The 16,647-nt window shown below is 44.6% G+C and overlaps 1 protein-coding gene and 1 long non-coding RNA gene across 9 annotated transcripts in view; both read right to left on the bottom strand.

Annotated features, from left to right (window-relative positions):
* The window catches only part of Ptpra (protein tyrosine phosphatase, receptor type, A), a 108,379-nt gene extending 96,857 nt beyond the window's left edge, over window positions 1-11,522 (bottom strand). For 5 of the 8 annotated variants that reach the window (XM_087649029.1, XM_087649043.1, XM_087649041.1 and 2 more), the window contains exon 1: window positions 11,246-11,522. The gene's annotated coding sequence lies outside the window, so the exon portion shown is untranslated. 8 annotated transcript variants of the gene reach the window in all.
* A 2,526-nt stretch (window positions 11,523-14,048) lies between these two features.
* LOC147995685 (uncharacterized) lies at window positions 14,049-16,624 on the bottom strand. Its single transcript, XR_015684602.1, has 2 exons — window positions 16,535-16,624; window positions 14,049-16,276 (listed from the first exon to the last, which is right to left on the bottom strand). It is a non-coding gene; the product is annotated as an uncharacterized LOC147995685 (long non-coding RNA).
* Between the last annotated feature and the right edge of the window lie 23 nt (window positions 16,625-16,647).

Raw genomic sequence — 16,647 nt, 5'->3', positions numbered from 1 at the left:
AACCAAGGAAAGCACTGGTCTGACAGGACCCGCTCTGCTGCTCTGCAGGTTTAACTCCTTCCTTACAGTCACAGATTGCTCAACTCTTATGGAGACTGAGGGTGGTTCACTCTAGCAGGACAAGTACTAGCTGCGCTTGAAGAGCTCGAATGTATAAACAAATGACTGTATTTTAAACAACTTGGGAAGTTCAGTCCAGTGACTAAGGGGGCTGGAAGAATTTCACCTGTGAATTTTAACATTTATTTAAAAGAGTGAAGAAAGACAAAATACAAAAAGAAGAATAAAAGTTTCCTGTTTCTATACAAAGTTTCTGCCTACAATTAAATAAGACTAAAACAAAACAACAAAATTTTAGTGGCAAAATGATTTTATTGCCACTTTACTAAGTTAATTTACAGTCCTTCTATACACAAAAGCCCCTCCCAGCATCCAGCTCACACAGATCCAGCTGCTCTAACTGCTACCCGATCCACAAGAACTCCCTCAAAGCATGAACAAGTTCCCTCTGAAGACTAGGCATGAACAAGGGTAAGCAAACTGCAGGGCAGTGGGCCCACCTGTCTCTGCCCCCCTCATGCCAGGCTCGAGTGCCACCAAGCCTGGCTCTTCCACCTGGAAGGACCAGGAGGACTGAAGTAAGGTCCTGATGCTGGTCTAGCAAGGGCCTTGCTGACTGAGCTTTCTCCCCAGACTCCTAAGGAAGCTTTAGCAAAGGGGAAGCTGGAGACTGGGGGAAAGAGAATCATCTTCTACTACAATTCTCTACATATTTTATTACTTTAAGTATTAATTACTTAAACATGTATAGAATTTGAAAATGTAAAAATCTGTAAAAAACAGTACCGAACCCATGTGTTCCTTTTGTTTTGAATGTCCTACTCACCTTAGTCACTCACTTGTGACAACTACTGCCAGCAGCACCTCTGTAGCACGGAGTGCTCCTTACAGAAATCAATGTATCTTCTTGAATCCACAGACTAGAAGCAAGATCTCAGGCCACAGACAACCTCCCGGGCTGCTGCTACTTCTCAGCTCTGAGGCTTTCCGACTTGCCATTTTGATGACTTGGAAGACCCAGACTCGGGAAAGAGAAGCTCTAGCTGAAGCCACTGTGAACTCAGGCCTTGCTACAAATTGAGAAGGCTCAGTCAAGAGGAGGGAACACTGAAGGGCAGCCACAGCACAGGCATGGGCACCAAGTTACTGACAGGTCTCACTCCTTGCCGAATGGGAAAAACATGTGCGTCACTGGAGATACAAAAAGGAGGGGAACAGAGGCATCCAGGTAGAAAGACCTGGTCCCTCGGACACCAGAAGTCCTAAGGCTGTCCCATCACTCTAGCAACAGTTCTTGAAAAGCATTCTCTTTACTGATTTATTAGCCAGTCAGTCCATGTTTGGAAACCACAGGCACAGTTCCTAACAGCTGGATTTCAATTTCTTCCTTTACAGAGAAGCTCCACTCACCAATAATCCTCTTCCAAATCCCAAACCTGGATCTTTTTTGTTTGTTTGCTTGTTTTTGTTTTGTTTTTTTGAGGCAGTTTCTCTGTGTAGCCCTGGCTGTCCTGGAATTTGCTCTGTAGATCAGGCTGGCCTCAAATTGACTGAGTTCCACCTGCTTCCCAATTGTTGGGATTAAAGAACCACCACTCGAAACTATTAAATCTGGAACTATCAACACTTTTTCCACTTAGTAATACTTGTCCATGTGTCCCAACTGCACTGCTACGCCTTCACACTAAATCAGTTCCAAATATAACTGCTAGCCCCAGGGGATCTGATGCCCTGAGGACCTGACACCCTATTCTGGCCTCGAGCATACATGCAGCCAAAATATTCATCCACATAAAATTTAAAAAAATGGTTAAATATATTTTTCATGTGAGCCTCCAGGCTGTAAAGTGTTTGCTATGCAAGCCCAATGCCCTGAGTTCAACTCCAGAACCCATGTAAAGGAAGGAGTTTACTCCGTGAGGTTGTTTGATGTGAGAAAAAACCTTCCCCTTTCCCCTCCTTTCCATGTTGGTAATGAACCCAAGACCTTGGGTATACAAGCACTCTCCTGCTAAACTACAGTGCCATCCTTTTAAAGCTCATCCTAGTATTCCATAACAAAGCAGTGCAGAGGTCTGATTTCAAGTCAATGTTTGGTTGTGGTGGGCAATGTAAGCATGGTTCCAAAGCGAGGGAGCTCTGTGCTGTGACAGTTCCAACCATTCAGTAACAGAAGCTCCAAACAAGCTGGATACAGGGGTGAGGAAGTGGCACGGTGAGTAAAGTGCTTGTCCTAGAACACATAAGTGTAAGGACCTGCATCTGCATCCCCAGTGCCCACGTAAAAAGTTGGGCTCAGTGTCATGAGTCTGTAATTCCAGCACCGAGAAGGCAGGCAGGTGGATGATGCTTGCAGCTCACTAGCTGGCTAGCCTGGCTGAATTTGTGAACTCCAGGTTTACTGTGAGACCAGTGAAACCTGGTTTAGAGTGCAGAAGACACCCATTGTTGGCTCTGAACACCCACACCACCCCTCCCCACACACATTTGGGTACGGTGATTCATACACGAAATCTAAGCACTCGGGAGACTGGGGTGGGAAAACTGTAAGGTCCAGACCAGCCTGGACTACATACCTAAACCCCATCTCATATTCTCCCTGCCCTAAAAAATAACAGAACCCCAGAACCACAAAAATAAATTAATTGGTCTAGTAAATGCCCATCTTCTCTGATGCACTCATTCTTAACAACTAGTTAGAAGATGTCACTTGTTACCAAACGGGTTTGAAATGTATTAAAACTCTTCATTTGGACTACTGTCTGCCAGTACCTGCCAGGCAAGACTCAGTTTAATTTCCAGAGACCATTAAAAAAGTAGGCAGGTGGTGTGTGTGTGCATTTACAATCCCAGCAATGGGAGATGGAGACGGGAAAATCCCTGGGGTTCACTGGCTACCCTGACTAGTCTACACTGTGAGGTCAAGCCAGTGAAGGATACTGTCTCAAAAAATGTAGAGAAAAAAGAACAAGGTGTGTGTGTGTGTGTGTGTGTGTGTGTGTGTGTGTGTGTGTGTGTGTGTGAATGTGTGCGTGCGTTGGGGGTGTGTGGAAACGGCTCAGCGGTTAAGGCTACAGATTACTCTTGCAGACGATCCAAGATCAGTTTGCAGTAGCAACATCAGTTGGCTCACAATGACCTATAACTCTACTTCCAGGGGGAGCCAATGCCCTCTTCTGGCCTCGTTAGGTACCTGTACCCAACATGTACATAAACCCCCACACAGACACACACAGACACACACAGACACACACACACACAGACACACACAGACACACAGACACACACAGACACACACAGACACACACACACACACACACACACAGACACACACACACACACACACACACAGACACACACACACACACACACACACACACACACGCACACTTGGGCATGGGGTATATATACTGTAATCCCAAATATAAGATAAAATCTTTTACAGTTAACAAGGTGGGCAGCGGTGAGACAGCGTACCAGGTAGAAGTGCTTGCTGCCAAGCCTGACTGAGCTGGATCCTCAGGACTCACGTGGTGGAAGAAGAGCCAACTCCCTCAAGTTGTCCTCTCACCTCCACCCACATGCATGGCACATGAGTGTGCACACATAAAATAAGTAAATGCAAAATAAAAAATTACTATAAACAGGCGTCTGACACCTGAGGAACACCACCCAAGCCGATGACTAGCCTCCACAGATGTGTGCACATGCACATGCACCTACAGGAACAAACACACAGAACAAACCTTGCATGCCTATTATTCGGTTTTAATAATTACCAACACATGGCAATTCTTTGTTCATCTACAACCCTTTAGACAACTGAAGATTTTAAAGTGACTTCCAAACACATTGCTTCATTCCTAAGACTTCATCTCTCAGCTCTAAGACAGAAATACTATTATCATATGTAAAAGTAATTAAAATCCCTTAAAAATCACTTAATATTTGAAGGCTATACAAGTTATTCCCAATGGCCTCAAAACACCTTTTTACAGTGGTGTGGATACAAATAAAGTGTATACACTCCACTTAGCTGGTGTCGAATCTTTTAAGCATGGAGATGCGTCTCTCCTTTTCTCCTGACACCCATCTAAAGTCACTGGGCTTGTTATGCTCTATAGAATTTCCCACATCATAATTAATAACACTCTACAAACTGTTATACCTCGAAACTTAGTTTTTATTTAATTTGTGGAGGAGGAAACAAGAATACTCACGAATGACGTCATGTGCACAGAAGTAAGGATTTAGTTGTGCCAAATTTATAGCTGGTATGGTTTATCTTAAGGTTGTCAGTCTAACCCCTCATTCCAAAGTCCCTTAAGTAGTTTTAACTGGTACCGATAATTAATGCACAGGTCTTTCATTTCATTAGATCATCACACAGAAACTTTATTTTAAAGAAACAGATTTAAGACTTTTTTTTTATCAGATTATAAAATCCTGTTTACAAGTTCCTCAAGGGTGAAATGATGAGAATTTCTTTAAAAGATGGAACAGAATCACAATGACATTCTCAGCCTGTAAATCAGACCACAAATCAAAACTACTCCATACCCACGAAGGTGGCTAGAGCTGAAAGGTAGACGGTAAGCACTGACAGAGGTGTGGAGAGGCAGACATTCTCAGGCAGCGCGTGGAGTGTCAGACACACGGACCTGGAAAACGGTTCCACAGGTCTCAGCAAACTAAGCAGAGGTAAGTGTCTGGCCTTGCAACTCTGCGGATAGACCTATATATCCAATAAATTATATCCACAACAACCTTCATCAGTGAGAAAGGTCCTTGCAAATCATATACCTAATAAGAGAACACAAAAGAACAGGCTCAATAATAAAAGAAACCATGTTTCTGAAAATGGACAAAGACTGAAGAGACTTTTTTTCCCCAAGTAACATATACTAATAGCTAATAAGTACATAACAATCAACACCTCCTACCTTTTTTTTTTTTTTTTTTTTTTTTTGAGACAGGGTTTCAGTGTGTAGTCTTGGCTGTTCTTTCTTTTTTCAATTGTCTATTTACTTCATTTTTCTACCACAGCTTTCCTTCTCTCTTCTCCTCCCAGTCCCTCCCTGTTATCTCACCTCTCTCCACCCATACACCCCTCTCCTCTTCTTCTCTGAAAAGGGGAGGCCTCCATGGATATCACCCAGCTTGCCTGTCCTTTCTAAGAAAAAAAAAAGAAGCAGTTACTTTCAGAGCTGGAGGAATGGCTCAAGGGTTTAGAGACTGTACTGTTCTTTCAGAGAACCTGAGCTTGGTTCCTAGTTCCTAGGACCTACATCAGATGGCTCACAACTGTCCACAACTCCAGCTCCAGGGGACCCGATGCCATTTTCTGGCTTCTGTGGGCACCTGCATTCATGCGCACATACCTATAAAGTAACTTTAAAAGCAGTTACTTTCTCACTGATTATCAAGAACAACACTTTTGGGGCTAGAGAGATGGCTCTACAGGTAAAAGCACTTTATACTCTTGGGGAGAACCAGGCTCAGTTCCCAGCACTCACACCAGACTGCTCACAACTGCCAGGAATTCTTCTTCTACAGCACCAGCTCTCAACCTGTGGGCCTCGCACATCACATATTTACACAAAGTTCCTAACAGCAGCAACATTACAGTTATGAAGTAGCAACAACATACTTTTATGGTAGTGGTGGGATCACCACACCATGAGGAACTGAATTAAAGGGTCACAGCATTAGGAAGGTGGAGAACCGCTGCTATAGAGGCTCTAATAGGCTCTCATGGCCATGGCCACCTCAAGTACCTATGTGAATACAATGTACAAACAGAGGGCAGGTGCACATACATACACATACCATAATAAAAAATAGTAAGGGAAAAAATAACCACCCTACTTGACATTTTTTCTAATATTCTTGTCAGGCAGCAAAAAGTTAGCTATTTGTAGTCCAGGCTGGCCTTGTTCAATCCTTTCCTCAACCTCTGAGGTGTATGGCATTATAGCTATGTACTACCAAAAACTGTACTTGCAAAAATTGCTATGTACTTGCAAAAACTGGCATTAAAATACACATATGTAAACATATAATATATAAATATGTACACATACACATGTATACATACGTACATATATGAAAGTTGTTTGTGGCTATTCTTGGTTGTTACTTTACTACATCTGGAATTAACTAAAACCCAGGTGGCTGGGTGCACCAGTGAGGAATCATTTGAAGTAGGGAGATCCACCTTTAATCCTGGCCACACCTTCTGCTGGCAGCCTGTATAAAGGACCTTGAAGGAAGCTTTCACTCTGCCTGCTGCTCTCGCTCCCAATGGCAAGTCCACTCCTTCACTGGCATTAGAGCCTTACTTCTTTGGAATTCTGGCACATACTTAAGCCAAGCTGAGACATCCAGCCTCATAGACAGAACAACTACCGGACTCTTGGACCTTCTGTTGGTAGACAGCCATTGTTGGGCTGGCTGGACCACTGCCTATAAGCCATTCTAATAAATCCCCCCCTCTCTCCTCACTCCCCTCTCTGTGTGTGTGTGTATGTGTGTGTGTGTGTGTGTGAACACAGAGAGATTCATTCTGTAAGTTCTGTTCCTCTAGAGATCTCTGACTAATACACAAGTCATCAACAACACTATCACAAGATAACAAGCGAATGATAACCTGACTTGTTTGCCCACAGGGGGGGGACAAGGAATGGAGTCTTTTCTTTGTGTACATATATGTGTGGAAGTATAAAACTACACATATGGCTGTGCATATAGATGTTAGAGGACACGTGGAAGTGTCATTTCTTAAGTCATCCACCTTGTGTTTATTTAATTTTAAAAATATTGTGTGCATGTGCGCATGTCTGCCCAACAGAAGACAGGTCACCGATCACCTGGAGCTGAGTTCCAGGCAAGGAGAACTGCTGGATGCAGATACTGATAACCGAATTCTGTTCTCTGCAAGAGCAGTGCTCACTCTTAATGGCTATGATATTTCCTTTCCTTACCATTTTATTCTTATTAATTGCATGTGTGGACATCACTGCAGGCACCCTTGGAAGACAGAGATGTCAAAGTCCCTGGAACTGCAGTCACATAGGTGGTTGTGAGTCAACTTATTTGGGTGCTAAATACAAACTCCAGTCTTCTGCAAGAGCCCTCAGAGCTCTTAACCACTGAGCCACCTTTCTAGCTCCTATACATATATACAGTTTTAATAAATAACAATAAAGACTAGGCTTTGTCTGTGACAGTAATGCTGGAATGGCAGAAAACAGTGGTAGTATTGCAAATTAGTTCAACTTCGTCACTAAAATAATCCTGATTCAGTAGGCCCTCTTGAGGGGTAAAGGATTTTATTGGACAATAAAATCATCCAAAAGTAACAAAGAAAAGAAAGAATAAAACAGACTTCACATGGGATAAATAATACATTTTAAACAAGATATAGAAATAAGTAAATATTACCACATTAAAATTTCAGAAACCATATTCTATCCGTACTGACCACAAATAACATCAGTGTCAGTACACTGAGGCAAAGGAATGTGAACTGAGAAAATACAGTTTTAATAAGTAGATTATCTTGTCAGTTTGCTGCTTGGTTTTATTAAGTCTGTGTTACACTACTGCTATTTTTGCACCCGGGACCAAAGGAAAAAAAAATTCTTCCGCTTTGGGATTTGGAACACTTACTAGTTCCTGTACCAAAGGAAAAAGACAAGATTCTATATTTGGCTGGCTTCCTGCTTGAAACTCAAGCCTGCATCTCATTTCTCCACGTAAAGATGGTAGAAGTCATGCGACCATGTTTACAAACCGATGCTGAGGTCCTCCAGGAATGGTGCTGGGCAAACGGCAAATACCAAATACCACAACTGCAGAAAGCAAACTACCGTCATCCAGTTCTGATCGGCTTACACAAATCACATGACTCCTTCTGAACTAGGCTGGAGTAGGGGAGGGAAACAGGCAAACGACTGTTGGAAAAGCTTGGTAGGGGCTACTCTGACTTAGGTTTATCGAGCCACACTTTAGGGGAGAAAAAAAAATAACAAAAACCGAGCACTGCCTCAAAGAGGCAGCAACTTGTTGGTATGTCTAAAAATAAAAGTAGGCACGGGTCTTCTGATCAGGTAGTTCCATCTCTTAAACTACACTGTTGAGATAATTGTATATAGGAACATACGAGCATATAACAAAGTATCTAGAAGGATTTCATTGTATTCTTATAAGAGGAAAACCTAGAAACAAATGTTTAACTTAAAGACTAGTTACAAATACAAATAACAGTCCTATGTACAGAAACAGCTTATCTTGCAGCAGTATAACACAGTAAGAAGTGTCAAAGCGGGTTTTTCTTCCAGAAGACCTGGCTTCAATCCTTTGCACCCACATGGCAGGTCACAGTGGTCTTATAATTCCAATTCCTAGGGTCTCCAAAATTTTTCTGGCCTCCAAGGGTACCTAGCACACAAGCCGTATACAGACATACATGCAGGTAAAGCAACCCATACACATACATTTTTTTTTCTTTTTTTCGGAGCCGGGGACCGAATCCAGGGCCTTGCGCTTGCTAGGCAAGCACTCTACCACTGAGCTAAATCCCCAACCCCACATTTTTTTAATTAAAAAATTTTTTAAAAGAAACGTCAACACAAAGAGTAGACAATACTTTATGCTAACATGGAATGGTTTCCTAAACATGTGCTCACTTAAAGAGTAAGGTGTGACAGGTATGGCCACAGAGGGAGGAGTAGATGAAATGTTTATAAAGGAGGAGGTCTTATAAAAGAACACAGATAGATGCCAGCAACTTCGGTCATCCTTAGGAAGGTGGTTAGGAGATAAGAGGATAGATTTTTCTTTCTCTACATATCCTTTTGACTGCTAGAATTTTCCTCTCCAGTGTCTTTTTCCAAACTGAGTAGGAATGTCTCTCAAGAGGAATAATCATCCTCTGGGTCGAAAAGAATGTGATTCGACGTTTGTAGGTCTGGGCCGCTGCCTCTTAAACTACTCCAGTATCAATGAGCATGTGGCTCCATAAAGCCTCCAAATGACCCTAACACAACAATGGAAGCCTTCACTCTGAACCTAATCCTACCTTGTTCTGCCCCTCTAGGCTAGCCATAGCTCTTGCCAGTTTCCAAAGACAGAGGAGTTTTCCTCTAAGTCTGTCTGTCTGTCTGTCTGTCTCTCTCTCTCTCTCTCTCTCTCTCTCTCTCCCTCCCTCCCTCCCTCCCACCCCCTAATGTGCAGATCCTTCCTTTAGGATCTCAAGATTCCGCCCCCCCCCCCCCCCCCCCCCCGAAAACCTTCCCAGACTACCCAGGTGGAGGGTGTAGAAACACTGTCAGGATTTAGATTCTGACTAGTCCTATCTGTCTACTCTCTCAGCTTCAAGTCCTGCAGAGTAGGAATGAACCCTTATAATTACTGAAAAGATTAAACAAGATAACTCCTGCTAGGCATTTATTATATAGCCTGTCACACAGAAAACAGCAATTATTATTACTCTACTAGCACCTATGATGTGACTGTTTATATCTACCCGTCCCCCATTGGTCTGTAACCTTCTCAAAGATAAGAAGATGACTTTCTCACTTTCGTTTTGTATTTCAAGCACAGTGCCTGGCAAATAGGTGGTATAAGAATGCACTAAGCCAATCGGGTTTGCTTTTCTGGTTCTGTATTCACCCACATTCTAAATCAGTGGCTAAAAGGTAACCCAGTGAATAGTCTACTGATCCGACCATGCCTCGGGCCACTGGGGTAGAGAGGAGAAAAGTAACTGAGGAGGTGTTGGCCTTTCAAGGACAGTCAGGCAGATAAGAAACGAGTAAGGTGGAAAGCCTACTGGTTTCTCCACGATGACTATGTATGGCTGCTGGGTGTGACAGACATGGTGACATAGGGAATCAAAGTATGCCTGTCCCGGTAAGGGCAACCCAAACTCAAAGCAGGCTGCCAGCAAACACTAGCAAACATTTCTCTTGGGAAGTGGCTGAGGATCGTCAAGATAACTAGGAAGAATTCTGACAGTGAAGTCTTAAACGGGACACAGCCTATCTTCAAGAAGCTTCTCAAATGAAGAATTATAAAGGAAGGCCTAGAACCTGGCAAGAGAGGGTGAAGAGAAAGGGAGACCCAGAAAGCAAAAACCTCCCAAAATATGAGGCCAAGTAGCTCTGAATGGCTAAGCACGGGGTCGAAGGGAAAGGAGAATGAGAGGACTGAGGTAACCATCAAAGATTAAGTTCAGGCAAGACTGTCAAGAGCCTTGTAGGAAACGGTAAGGCATCTGGGTTTTCCTCCACCTCATGGAGGAAGGAAAGTGAGGGAGTCTTTAAGCGCACAAATGACAGCATCTGATATACGTTTTGAAAGGAGTATCAGACAGAAAGACGTGCATTTTGTCTCAGGCTACCCTCATCCACCATCTTTTGGTTCTCTGGCTGCTTCAAGAGTTAGCTGGTAACAAGTGCTGCCATCTCCGGGACATGAGGCTGCTTTTCAACAGGGATTCCCTATCCTAGCCAAGGGCTTCGGCCGACATCACACTGTCCAAGAGGGTTTGGAACATTTTTTTCTTGTCTTACAAATATAATCACTGACAACAACAAAACCCCTAATATATCAGGCTCACCTCTGCCTCTGTAGTTGTTATATTTAGAAAATATTAGGGTTTAAACACCGCCCCCCGCCCCGTGGCAATTTTTAAGAATTACTGAAAGTAAACAGAGGAGATGTGCGTTCCCATGTGGCTGGTTTTGAATTCTGGGTAGCTTAAGTCCATATTTTCCTTCTTGAGCATACACAACAGTTGGGAATGGGCAGCAGAGAGGGGCCTGGGAGTAGGACCAGGACGGGTTTTTAAGGGGAGGGTTGGGGGATGGAATGGTCACTGTGTGAGCTACCTTGCTCCTCCCATTAAATGGACCTGAGCAAATACTGTCCTCGTTGCTCAAAGTTGTTTCTTTCAGAATGAACTACGGCAGCGCCCTGGCCCGGCCCGAGGAGGACGTCCGCAAAGTTCCAGCCTGTCTGTGTCCCGCACGTTTCCGGGACCCCCTCCCCCTGTCCACCCGGCCAGGATGCACAAGCCGGAGGCGCTCCTCCAGGACAGGATCCGGGGACCGCTCCCACGCGCGGCCGGGCCACCCCACCTTCCCGAGCCCTCCCGACGGCGGCAGGCGCGAACGCTTACCGAGCCCGGCGCTGGGCGGGACCGCGGGGGACGCGCACGGCAGCTCCGCCTCAGCACCGCGGCGGCGTCTCGGCCCGCCGCTCCCCTCAGGGCCGCCGCCCGGTCCGCTGCTCGAAGCCCCGCGGCGGCGGCGGCGGCCTCGCCTCCATGGCGAGGAGAAGCAGCAGAGAGAGGACTGGGCGGGAGGCTGCGATGGCGGCGTGGTCCAGGGGTCTGTGCAAGATGCCCCCGTGAGTCCCTGTCAGCGCCTCACTCGCCGCAGCCTCACTCCCAACGCGGCCTGGGCTGTAAGGCGCTTCGTCATTGGCCGTTGAGAGGCGGGCGCTGGTTCGCTGACGCCAGGCGGGCGTCTCCGCCTCCGCGGGCCCCACCCCTGCGCGCCCCGCTGCGCTGCGGAGTTCCCCGGGCGCTCTAGGGGTCTCCGGGTAACCAGGCAAGATGCTCCCCATCCTCCTCAAGCACCAACATCTCCCACCTAGCCACAGTCCTAGGTCCCTGGGCATGGGCTTTCTTTCTGGTTTACAGATGAGGAAACTGACACCAGGCACAAGCTCACAACTGGTGAGCTCAGGCACTGGAAAGCCATCTCCATCCCTCTCCAAATGTGATCCTCTCATCTGTCACACACACACCGCACGGAACTCACTCACACTCTCTCTCTCTCTCTCTCTCTCTCTCTCTCTCTCTCTCTCTCTCTCTCTCTCTCTCACACACACACACACACACACACACACACACACACACACACACACACACACACGCACACTGTTGTAAGGTACTTAAAGGACGAAAGATGTAATTGCGAGGACAGGAATTTGCCTAGTACCTAGAATGGATCTAGTTCTGTGGGTGTCATCTTAAATAAACCAGCCCACATCATTCCCACCCGAACCCCAGGGAAATCTCTCTTGCTTTCCAGATGTGCATTCTGGGCCTGATTCTCTGGAGCTGGATGGAACCACGGCACGTGGTGCTCTGCAGCAGACTGAGAGTTGCTTTTTGATAAATGCATGGTGGTCAGGAGGGGAAGGTTGAAAGCACTATGACACTAGGGGTGTGGACACCGTCCTCATATGTCTGGGCATTGGTCCCTCATCTAGCTTCCTGAAGCCATAAGTTGGGTGTTTCAGGAGGTAGCAGTCCTCAGTTTAGAGCACTTTGGACGCTGCAAGACCTGGGGCGCCAAATTAGGACTCTATGCCAACAGCCTTCTTGTATTTCTTGAATAAATGTGCTCAGACCAGAGCCAGGACCTGTGAATGTGCGTTGGAACGGATCTTCTTTAAACTTCCTCCCTCTGGGTAGTAAAAGACCTCTACTTGATTAAGATTTGTTACCCCCCCCCCCCAGCAGGGCCTTCCCAGAGAGTCTCTTAAATGTGAGACTCCAGTCAATGAGGTCTGCTCCTCCTACAAGTTCAAGAAGCCCATTTCCTAGGAAGTACAAGGTCTAGCAGGATGCAAATACAGAGCAAATTGAAAAGTGACCAAATGAAGTCAGGTCTTGCACTAGAACTCAATGCATTAAAAAAAAATACAAAACAAAACAAATCTGAAAAATACTGGTTCTTGGCTAAGAAAGCAGCCTCAAGGCTTTAAAGCAAAACCTACCAGTGAAGTTTTTCTTATCTACAGTTAACCTACATTGTTCATTTCTCTTGCTATTTTATTTGAATTTACAGTATAATAAAAGCATTTTCCATACTAATATTTGGTAATGTAAATAAAATAGAGTAAGTGGTTCCCTATGAGACCAAGTGAAGGACACTGCCAGATTTGACCACACTTGGGAAAATCTGCAGCTGGGTTTGGTAGTCAGAGGTCTAGGATGACCCAAGCCTACCTGACTCTCCCTGGGACCTTCCGGATACATGCAGCTTGGCAAAGTAGCCCTTTCTCAAAAACCTCAAGGTTTTTTCTCTATATAATATTTTGGCAGTGTGATACTTGTGCAAGGGTGACCAAGGTTTAAGTGGCCTGCCCTAGAGACCCTGGGAAGGGAGGGTCAGTAGTGACAACTACACAGTCTCACTCAGCTGCCTCTCTGGTGAAACTGACCTAGCTTTTGTCCTACTTCACTCCTGGTCTTTTTCAGAGCTCCCTATCCCCATTAGCATAATCAAGAGCTGTCTTGGAATTAAGAGGAGGAGGAGGAACGACCAACAAAAAGGTAAGTGGGAGCTCCCCAGCTCTCTACTGCATTGGTGCCTGCAGGTAAGAACTGGAATAGCAGGGCTGAAGGACAGGATTAAAGGACCCTGTTTCCCTACAAAAGACAAAGTCACTTCCCCTCACCTGCCTGCCATTCTGTCTAGTAAATGAAACAATGAGTTGTTCTCTATATTCTGAATGCAGATCACACACTGGACACTGCTGAGAGTAAGTCAGAGATTATCACCTCTCAGGAGCTAACATTCTGGGATGTACTTGGATAATCAACGAACAAGCATGTTCACTAAAGTGCCAAGGTGAAAATGAAACCAGGAAATATGAAAATTGAAATAAGTGAAAACCAAGGGCCTTCCCTGGCTACTGTACATCTCCTGAGGGTCATTTGCTGAAGTTTTGTAACTAAGATAGACCAGGCAGGCTCTCTGACCTCATACACTCTACAGCTACCATGGGTAACTTAATCTAAAAGTGTTTCCATACTTGGTCCCAAGATTAAATCCTAACACAAACCATTAGATAGGACTTGATCCCATCCACGACCACGGACACAGGCCTTCTTGTACAAGTCTTAAAAGACAGAAGGTATCTTATACTAATTTTAGTTGAGCAAATAAGAACTTGAAACAAAGCTCTGCTTTTGATTTTTATTTTGCAGGGATAAAGAACTTGGGGACTCACACATGCTTGGCAAGTATTCTCTGAGCTAGCTCCCAAGAACCCCAATCCTAATTTTTAGATGTGAATATTTATAAGTGAAAACTTACACTTGTGAAAACTTGGTGACAGTGCCCTTTAAGATCTAGGACTTTCCTGAAATGGGTAAGTAGATATATAAAGATATCCCATCTCCAACCAAGAAGCTATTTGCAATTGATTAGTGTTGGGAAAGGGAAAATTAGTTCTCTTAATTGAAGTGTCACTGGGTATAATCAGCCACGCTCCACTTTTGTTTGTTGTGTTACTGGTTTTTTAAAGTTTGTTTTGACTTTCCACTTTTGCTTCTGTTTATCCCCCCACCACACACACACACACCCTCAATTGAGAAAACACCTCCATAAGACCTAGTTGTAGGACATTTTCCTAATTTGTGATAGCCTACTGTGCCATCCCTGCACTGGTGGTCCTGAATTTTATAAGAAGGCAGGCAAAGCAAGCCAGTAAGTAGCACCATCTATAGCCTCTGCCTCAGCTCCTGAGACCAGGTTCCTGCCCTGACTTCCTCTGGTGATAAACAGTGATGTGAAAGAATAAGCTAAATAAATCCTTTCCTCTCAAGCTGCTTTTGGTCATGGTGTTTTTTCACATTTGAAACTTTAACTAGGACAGTTAAGACTGTTTATAAAATGCATTTTCAAATATTTAGAGAGATTATCCTGATGTCTATAATTTGCTCTGTTATTGAGATAGGGTCTTGACCAGGGTGGATTTGAAGGTCTCCTTGGTCTCGGTCTCTGTCTCCCTTTCTTTTTTTTTTTTTTTTTTTTTTTTTTTGGTTCTTTTTTTCGGAGCTGGGGATCGAACCCAGGGCCTTGCGCTTCCTAGGTAAGCGCTCTACCACTGAGCTAAATCCCCAGCCCCCCTTTCTTTTTTTGTTTAAGTTTTTGTTTTGTTTTGAGACAGGATCTTACTATGTAGCCCTTGGCTAGCCTGGAACTCAGAACTCAGAGATCTGCATATCCTGCCTCCTGAGGGCTGGCATTAGAGGCATGTGGCACTATGGTTGGCCAAACTCTTAAGGTAGAGGGGTGTGTGTGTGTGTGTGTGTGTGTGTGTAGTAGGAAGAATGTCTGGATTCCTGAGGCCTAAGTTAACAGGTGGTTATGAGGTTCAGAATGAGGTGCAGGAGTCATCAACAAATGCTAACTGCTGAGCCGTTTCTCCAGTCCCTTTATCTCCCTCCTGCAGTCTCCAGAATGCTGACAGTACAGTGTGGGCTACCACATCCAGCACATAATTTATTTTGAAATTCACACAAATAATGGATACAGAGACAAATGTGTAACCTAAGCATGTTAATGGATAATCCAAGTGGTGATTATACAGGTGTCTAATATAAATATTTTTTAAAGTTTGTTTGGGTATTTGAAAATCCCATAATAAAATCTTGGAGGTAGGGGCAGAGATGCCTGACCTTTACAAAAGTATATAAAATTGTTTAGCTTTTGTTTTGAGGCACAAAGCATTCAACCCTGGGCTTCAGACACTCTAGGCAACTCTAGTGGTCTCCCTCTGTGCTGCGCACATTAAACGCCCTCTGCTTAGTTTTTAGTCACTCCCCATAGACAAGTCCAGTGCTTTGTGCATGAACTTTCTTGGCAAGCTATAATCACTGTTGCCACTTGCTGTTGTTTTAATTTCTCCTCTATTTCTATGATCTCAGGTGTAGTATTTACTGTTTGCATGTTACTATGGAGCTGTGGATTTATCTAAGGCACTGGGCAGTCTTTCCTTCCCAGAAAGAAACTCTTTTTCACTAAGAACTCACAATGTTGGCAGTAATCTTTGCAAAGGACATCAAAGAGACACTCGAGCAGTAAGGACCTGTGAGGCTGAGACCAGGGAGGAAACACGCCCAGTGTTAGCATCCTTTTCCTCACTTGGACATGTCTGCTTGTTCCAAAGAGATGAAAACAAACGACTCCTGAAACAGACTCTACTCTTCCCAGAAGCTTGTACTCCCCCATCAAGAGGTGCGATGGTGGAGGTAGGATTAGCAGACCACCTTGACAGACTATGGCGGGGCACATCGGAATTCAGTGCCAGACTAGGAAAGGCAGCGGTTTCCCTCTGGGTACCAGATGCACACAGTTGTAGCTGTTCTCATCCACAACCATAATAAGATTCTGCTTTACAATCTTCCCTAGAAGTGAAAAACGAACAAGCCTCCAGGTGATGTCAGCCCCCAGAACCCAAGTTACCCTTTGAACTTTCTTTCCGCTGATATCCAGAGCTATGTGCCAGGCATAAACCATCACCGTTGAACCCTGTCTACATTCCTGACCCACATAATAACCATTGTCAGAACAAGTAGTTGTTTCACAATGAGATAGATTTTTCTTGAAGGATTTTCACAAACTTGCATTTACACGGTAGATGGGATAAAGGAAGCTAAACTTACTATGCTCAGAATCTGTCTTGCTTTTTGTTGTTGTCTTTTGGTTTGTCTTGGTTTATTCATTTTATGTGCACTGGTGTTTTGTCAGCTCCCCTGAAAATGGAATTACAGGCAGG

This window comes from Rattus norvegicus, chromosome 3 (assembly GCF_021556685.1).
Source record: "Rattus norvegicus strain SHRSP/BbbUtx chromosome 3, alternate assembly SHRSP_T2T, whole genome shotgun sequence".
Taxonomy (NCBI): domain Eukaryota; kingdom Metazoa; phylum Chordata; class Mammalia; order Rodentia; family Muridae; genus Rattus; species Rattus norvegicus.
This window is presented reverse-complemented; position numbering and strand designations above follow the sequence as displayed.